Raw genomic sequence first — 8,213 nt, 5'->3', positions numbered from 1 at the left:
AACCAAAAAGAATATTGACTATCAGACTGGCATGGTGGTGCATACCTTTAATTCTTAGCACTCAGGAGGCAGAGGCAGATGGAATGGATTTCTCTAAGTAATTTAGAGACCAGCTTAGTCTACATAGAAAGTTCCCGGACAGCAAGGGTTTTATAAAGATCTATCTCAAAAACAAAAAAGTCCAGGCAGTGGTGGCACACGCCTTTAATCCCAACACTTGGGAGGCAGAGGCAGGTGGATCTCTGAGTTAGAGGCCAACTTGGTCTACAGACTGAGTTCCAGGTTAGCCAAGGCTACACAGAAAAACCCTGTCTCAACAACAACAACAAAAATGGACTGGCATTTTAGAAACTGTTCAAAAACAGACGGCTTCCTCTAGTTATAGGTGCACACGAAACTGGAAAGATAAACCAGCCTTACTACTGTCCACAGCATGAAGCTTACAAGAATACAGTGTGGCTCTGCCAACTGTGGAGATCACTTTTCTGTGTCTGTGTGTCTGTGTGTGTGTGTGTGTGTGTGTGTGTGTGGTTTTTCGAGACAGGGTTTCTCTATGTTATCTTGGCCATCCTGGACTCACTTTGTAGACCAGGCTGGCCTTGAACTCACAGCAACCCACCTGCTTCTGCCTCCCAAGTGTTGGGATTAAAGCTGTGCGCCACCACGCCTAGCATGAGATCACTTTTCTGATTGCTATCTTCAGAGCCATGCTTTGAGAACTTCCTGATGCAGTGTCAGATGATGCCATATCCTACAGACAAATGCCCAGGAGCCTAACTCGTGCATATGATAAAACAGCGCACAAGTCATACAGTGGGACCTTAACCCTTCCTTTCTAGTGTTTTGTTTTGTTTTAAGATTTATTTGTTTACTATGTATACAGTATTCTGCCTGCAGGTCAGAAGAGGGCATCAGATCTCACTACAGATGGTTGTGAGCCACCATGTCGTTGCTGGCAATTGAACTCATGACCTTTGGAAGAGCAGTCAATGCTCTTAACCTCTAAGCCATCTCTCCAGCTACTCTAGTGTTTTAATGCAGTCATTTCAGCTTCCTGTACCACCATAAATAACCTTCATATAAACTTGTAAAGGTTTATTTGTTGTTGTTTCCTTTTTAATTTTATTTTATGTGTATAGATGTTTTGCGTACATGTATGTCTGTGCACCACATTCGTGTTCACCGTCCATGGCGGCCAGAAGATGGTGTTGTATTCTCCTGGAACTAGAGCTACAGACAGCTGTGAGCAGCCATGCAGATGCTGGGAATTAAACCTGGGCCTCGGGAAGAGCAGCCAGTGTTTCTCAACACTGAACCATCTCTCCAGCCCATTTGTTTGTTTTATGGTGCTGGGGACTAAAGCTTGGCCCTTCTGTATGCAAGGCAAGTGCCAATCTCCTGTCACCAATGCCCCTGTTTAAAGGGGGAAAAAAAGTTTCTGTTGTTGTTTATGAGACACGGTCTCTCTGTAATCTAATCTGCCCCGACCTTAAATTCTTGGTCTTCCTGCCTCAGCCTAGCACGTGCTGGAATGACAGACATACGCCATGACAATCAAGGACAAATACGGCGTGAGCCATGGGTCATGTGGGGAGGCTGACATAATGGTTGCTATGCAGGCACAGGTGCCACTCCTACCTGGCTAGACTATGGATCTCCCAGCCTTTTTTCAGAGACAGGTGACTATGCTCACAGGATAATGGCTGAGGAACATCTGTGCCTTAAGACATTGGTGTCACAAGATACTGGCATCACCACAAGTGCCAGGAATAAAAACAAGCCTGAGCCAATAATTCCCAAGACTTGCTTAGTATATGAACTGTCTGCACTGCTTATCAAAAATATAAGTTCTGAGGTACGTTCTGGGAGGGAACTAGAATTCTGATTTTTGTTTTTCTTTTTGCTTTTTTTAGAGATAGGGTTTCTTTCTTGTTTTTAAAGATGTATTTATTTATTATTATGTATATGGTGCTCTGCCTGCATGTACACCTGCAGTCAGAAGAGGGCATCAGATCACATTATAGATGGTTGTGAGCTACCATGTGGTTGCTGGGAATTGAACTCAGGACCTCTGGAAGAGCAGCCAATGCTCTTAACCGCTGAGCCATCTCCCCAGCCCAAGACAGTGTTTTTCTGTGTAGCCTTGGCTGTCCTGGACTCACTTTGTAGACCAAGGTGGCCTCGAACTCACAGAGATCCACCTGCCTCTGCCTCCCAAGTGCTGGGATTAAAGGCGTGCGCCACCACCACCACCGCTCGGCTTCAGCCAGTGCTCTTAACCACAGAGACTTATCTCTAGCCCAAGGAATCTTACTCTTAAGAGCAAACTCCTCCCTAAAAGCCAGCTGTGCCGGGGACAGGCTCATCAGGAAACAGGAAGCTCTGGGTTTGACAGCTGGCAGGCTGCGTTCCTGAAAGAGTCAACATCTCAAGACTCTACCCTTGATTTTCTTACACCAGCTCACAGGTCCTCAGCCACTAGAGGTGACTGTTGAGGAAATGACTCCCGCTGACTCGGTGTCGTCTCGCACTGACCACCCAGAGCCCAAGTGTCAGGGGACGCTGTGGTCACACTGCACCTTGTTTTCCTCTTCATACTCGTCACTGCTGTTGTCAGCCATGGTCTTGTCAGGGAGACCAGCAGGAAGCAGGGATCCTTGGAAGAAGAATTTTCCATTAGTTAATGTTGCATTATTGCTAAAAGAAAAAAAAAAAACCCTTATGTTTACATTTTTAATTTTTATTTTATTTATATATTCATTTTTGGTTTTTCCTTATCTTTTTACTTTTAAAGTTTTTTAAATTAATTATTTACATCCTGGTCCCAGCCCCCTCCCTTCTCTCTATCTTCTCCTCCTTCTTCTTCTTTTTTGTTTTTTTCTCCTTCTTCCTCTTCTATTTTTGTTTTGTTTGTTTGTTTTGTTGTTTTTTCAAGAGAAGGTTTCTCTACGTAGCCCTTGATGTCTTGGAACTCACTTTGCAGACCAGGCTGGCTTTTTTTGTTTTGTTTTGGTTTTTGGTTTTTAGTCTTTTTTGAGACAGGGACTCTCTGTGTAGTCTTGGCTGTCCTGACCTCACTTTGTAGACCAGGCTGGCCTCGAACTCACAGAGATCCACCTGCCTCTGCCTCCTGAATGCTGGGATTAAAGGCGTGCGCCACCACGCCCTTCTCTAGGCTTACCTTGAACTCAGACAGACAGACAGACAGACAGACACACACACACAGACACACACACACACACACACACACACACACGCTTGCAAGCCTGCCCATGATCGATGAGTGCGTTGGCATGTTTTAGTCCCAGCACTAGGGAGGCAGAAGCGGGTGGATCTGTGAAGTCAAGGCCAGTCAGGGCTACAAGGTGAGACTTGTTATCTCAAAAATAAAATAAAATAAAACATGAGAGGAATGATAGGATACTTAATTCTAGTCACTGCTGTGTCAATTCAAGACACCGCTATAGACATTCCTGTGCAGAAGCACGGGACCAGGTGCTATACTAAGTGGCCAACTGCAATTGTACGGATAGAAACGGAAGTAAACAGGGGTGAAATGAGGTGTGTGACTAGTAACCAACAGAGGCCAGGGTGAAGGAGGAGGGTCTGAGAGCAGCTCTGCCATGGCAGAAGTAACTTGCCCTCTCTGACTGTCAGTATTGTCACCTCTAAATGGGGTCAGTGACAGGAGTGAATGAGAAAGCCACCTGGACAGGAGTGACCTAGAGCCTGGCAAATGGCAGCTAATCTTCAATCTGAATTTGAATCAGGGAATAAGAGCAATAAGAGAATATATAATAATAATAATAATAATAATAATAATAATAATAATAATAACAACAACAACAACAACAACAATGACACACTCTGAAATAAATAGCCAGGCCGGGCATGGTGGCGCACGCCTTTAATCACAGCACTTAGGAGGCAGAGACAGGTGGATCTCTGTGAGTTCAAGACCAACTTGGTCTACAAAGGGAGTCCAAGATAGCCAAAGTTACACAGAGAAACCCTGTCTGGAAAAACAAAAACAAACAAAAAACCCTAAAACAAATAAACAAAAAAAGTATAGTCAGATGTAAGAGTAAGCACAAAAACATATTAGATGCAAACTAAACATTTTTTGACTGATTAGGTTACCCAGCTGAAAACAAGTCCAAAGCTGGCAAAAGCATGTATTTGTTCAAGTCACTGGGCATGGTAGCTCACAGCTCTTGGGAAACTGAGGCAGGAAGAGTACCTCAAATTCAAGGCCAGCCTGAGCTGCATAGTGAGTCCCAGGTTGGCCTAGGCTCCGCAGAATAAAACGCTTTTTTGAAATAAAACAAACTCCAACCACGATGGAGCAGAACGACCTAGCAGCTAAGTATATCCTCAACATGGTCACTTCCACAGCGGATACTAAGATGTGAAATGACGCAGAGCTTAGTCTATGCAAGGATGAGCTGGAGAGCCATGAAGCAGTCTGTAATTCAGAAAATAAAGTATGCAATCAAAAGCACTGAAAATGAGAATTCAGATAGACATCTGTACACCACCAGAGACGTCAGCATTGTTCATAATAGCCACAGTGCTTACGTGGCACAAAACAAGCATTCAAAAACCTAGGTGAGCTGGGAATGGGGGCATCTTCCTTTATGCTCAGCAATGGGGAGGCAGAGGCAGGCAGATCTCTTGAGTTGGAGGCCAGCCTGGTCTAGAGTGAATTACAGGGCAGCCAGAGCTACCCAGAAGAAACCCTGCCTCAAACAAAACAAAACAAAACAAAACAAGAAAAATGGTAGGTAAATAAATGAATGGTGTCACATCCTCTGATAAAACTCTGTTGCAATTTTGGTTGGGGTGGCAGGTTAAGGGCAAGTTATGAATAATCTTAATGAGTTAAAAAGCAGAAACACAGTCACAGGCAACCAGGCTGGAGAGATGGCTCAATGATTAAGAGCACTGGCTGATCTTCCTGAAGACCCAGGGCTTAAGTCCCAGCACACACATGGCAGCTCACAGCCATTTGCAACTCTAGTTACTCAGGCTAAAAAAAAAAAAAAAAAAAAAAAAGAAAGAAAGAAAGGAAAATCATACATTAAAAATTTTTTAAATAATTAAAAACAAAACAAAACATAGTGAACTGTGCCAGAATCTACACAGAGCGACAGAGCGGTAACCTACAGGAAACAATGACAGGAGGTAAGTTTGGGCTCAAAGGAGATCCTGCAGTGTGATAACCCACTTCTCCCTCAAGCAGTGAGAATACAAAATCAGTGGCCAGTTAACTCACAAAGTTAACGCTTGCTGATATAATCCAGTACCTTGCCGAATACAAACATAAACCCAATCTTCTGTGCTAGTGTCTTAAAAACCATCTCCCTTCTTGTCTCTGGTTTTCTTCTCTTACCTTGATGTCCTGGGCTTGGAGTGCTAATGCTGGCAACCTCTTCCGAATCGTTAACCTCTAGACGCTCATCGTACGTCTGGTTCTCAACAATTCTGGTCTAAGCAAAAGGAGATATGATTACATAGCTACTACCACGGGATGGATATACCTTCAGTCCTCCGCACAGAGATGCATTCACCCCGACCCAAGCTTTCCCCAAAGGAAAGCTTCCTGACCCCAGAGCAAGCAGCCAACCAGCGTCAACCCTTATTTGGCTAGCACTGGCTGAGAACCGAGAGATCTGCGGAGGCAAACGACATCCAACCTTTCCCAGCAGCAACCCAAGAGCAAGCTGCACTCAAGGGAAGCACAGCATGCATTGATAAACTGCAACCGTCTCAGGTTTGGTCAGTTTTCCCACAGCTTGGAGGTACAGAGACGGGACAGCACTAAATAGGCAAAGTTCAGCCTGTGGGTCACCACTGAGCCGAGAAGGGGAAGGATGGGGGGAAGCAGAGGAGGGCAAACTCCGGTCTCGGCCCCCTTCCACTAGTCCCCAAAGCATCTTCTCTACTTCTACCGTTTTGAAGACAGGACCCCACTGGTTTCTTGAAGAGTCAAGGACCCAGGGTAGTTGGTGAGGCGCAGAGAGCAAAGAACGGCAAAGGCGCTTGCTGGAACACCAATTACCTGTAGCCCTTCTGGATCCGTTTCCTCTACTTGGAAAGAACCCCAGCCGAAGACTGGGGTCTCACTCTCAGGCCCGGCCACTTCAGGGATCCCTAAGTGCAGGAAGCCGCCGGTTGTCAGTCGCTAGGCAAAAAGATGATAAATAAATAAAGTAAAACAGAGCGAGAGCGAGGATGAATGATCGCGAGACCTACGGTGCCACCACCCCGCCTCTTTCCCCACCCCACCCCCGCCCTCCCAACTCACCCCGATTCGGCCAATGGTGGTGGAAGCAGAGACGCGGCGCTGGGATAGAGCGGCCGGCGCTCCAGGCGGCTACGCCGCCGGCTTGTCTATGGTTTCCGCAACTGAGGCGGTTGTGACATCTAGTGGCCAAAAATAGTAGAGCAGGCTGACGGATTTCTTTTTTGGTTTTTCTTTGTTTTTGTTTTGTTTTTTGGATTTTTCGAGACAGGGTCTCTCTGTGTTAGCCTAGGGTGTCCTGGACTCGCTTTGTAGACCAGGCTGGCCTCGAACTCACAGTGATCCGCCTGCCTCGGCCTCCCGAGTGCTGGGATTAAAGGCATGCGCCACCACACCCGGCTTGCTGGCGGATTTCTATTATCCAACTGGAAACTGCCATCTCAAAGACAAGGCTCCTTTGGCACACAGTTTCTCCTTTAAAGCTCAATCACAATTTAGACACTCTTCAGGGATAAGTCCAAGCATGTTTAAAAAGCCTTTTTATAGCATCTCTATGACACGATAGTTCTTTTCCTCACAGTGTCCTATGTCACATGGGCATTCCTTTTTATTTTTTCCCTTTGGCTGAAATTAGGATTTGACTGTGCCCTCCGTTTTTACTTACTAAAGAAAACTATGACAAAGAAAGAAAGAAAGAAAGAAAGAAAGAAAGAAAGAAAGAAAGAAAGAAAGAAAGAAAGAAGGAAGGAAACTATGAATTAGGCATATTGGTGCATGACTGTAATCCTAGCACTTGGGATTAGAAATTCCAGATCAACTAGGTGTGTTGGCTCACACCTGTAATCCCAGCACTCGGGAGGCAGAGGCAGGTGGATCTCTGTGAGTTCAAGGCCAGCCTGGTCTACAAAGAGAGTCCAGGACAGCCAAGGCTACACAGAGAGACCCTGTCTCAAAAAAAAAAAAGAAGAAAAAGAAGAAGAAGAAGAAGAAGAAGAAGAAGAAGAAGAAGAAGAAGAAGAAGAAGAAGAAGAAGAAGAAGAAGTTCCAAATCAGCTTCAGTTACTTGGTGAGTTTGAGGCCAGCATGGGCTACTGAGGTCCTGTTTCAAAACAACAAAAATTGATGATAGATAAATAAAACTGCTTTATTTCATGTAGGAGAGCACATATGCCACACGTGCGTGTGCAAGTCGGAGGACAACTTTATGGAGTCGGTTCTCTCCACTTTTGTGTGTATTCTGATGTCTGAATCCGGTTCATTGGGTCATCCTGCCCCTTCTGGTGCATGTGCATTTGCCCGCCATGCCATCCCGTCAGCCCTTACTGTGAACTTCTTTAATCCAGAGGCTGCGCTAATTTAAATTTTTTTTTCCTAATGCCTGTAGAGTGCATAAATTAGTACTTTGAAAAATCCTCACTGGAACCAGGCACAGTGTACAGATCTAGAATCCCGGCACTTGAAAGGTAGAAGCCAGAGAATCAGAAGTTATGAGGCCAGTCTGGGTGGCATGCGACTCTCTCACACACACAAAGTAAGACAGGATTTGCGAAGATGGCTCAGAGGTTAAAAGCACTGGCTGCAAGGCTAGAGAGATGGCTCAGTGCTTAAGAGTGCTGCCTGCTCTTCCAGAGGTCCTGAGTTCAATTCCCAGCATCTATAATGTGATCTGGTGCCCTCTTCTGCAGATAAAGCAGTCATATAAAATAAATAAATGTCTAAAAAATAAAAGGACCCACGCTCTATTCCCAGAATACACGTGGCAGCTCAGGGCCCTCAGTAACACCAGATGGAAGGGAATCTAATGCCCTCTTCCGGCTTTGAAAGGTAGAGTGCAGCTGTAGCATGCACAGGGCCCTGGATTGAATACTGATGGAATACGGAATATCAAAGTGCTCGTTGGATGAATCAAGGAATAGGTGAATGAAATTGCAATGAATAAATAAAACTACAGATGTAATTCATTCTGGAA

At 45.2% G+C, this 8,213-nt stretch overlaps 1 long non-coding RNA gene across 1 annotated transcript; it reads right to left on the bottom strand.

Moving 5' to 3' along the window:
- Nucleotides 1-2,578: 2,578 nt before the first annotated feature.
- Nucleotides 2,579-6,252, bottom strand: LOC127198385 (uncharacterized). The gene is made up of 3 exons (XR_007831822.1): nt 6,062-6,252; nt 5,393-5,489; nt 2,579-2,656 (listed from the first exon to the last, which is right to left on the bottom strand). It is a non-coding gene; the product is annotated as an uncharacterized LOC127198385 (long non-coding RNA).
- Nucleotides 6,253-8,213: the final 1,961 nt, after the last annotated feature.

The sequence above is a fragment of the Acomys russatus genome, chromosome 14, assembly GCF_903995435.1.
Source record: "Acomys russatus chromosome 14, mAcoRus1.1, whole genome shotgun sequence".
In the NCBI taxonomy this organism is placed as follows: Eukaryota; Metazoa; Chordata; class Mammalia; order Rodentia; family Muridae; genus Acomys; species Acomys russatus.
The sequence above is the reverse complement of the archived record's forward strand: the minus strand, read 5'-3'. Positions and strand labels throughout refer to the sequence as shown.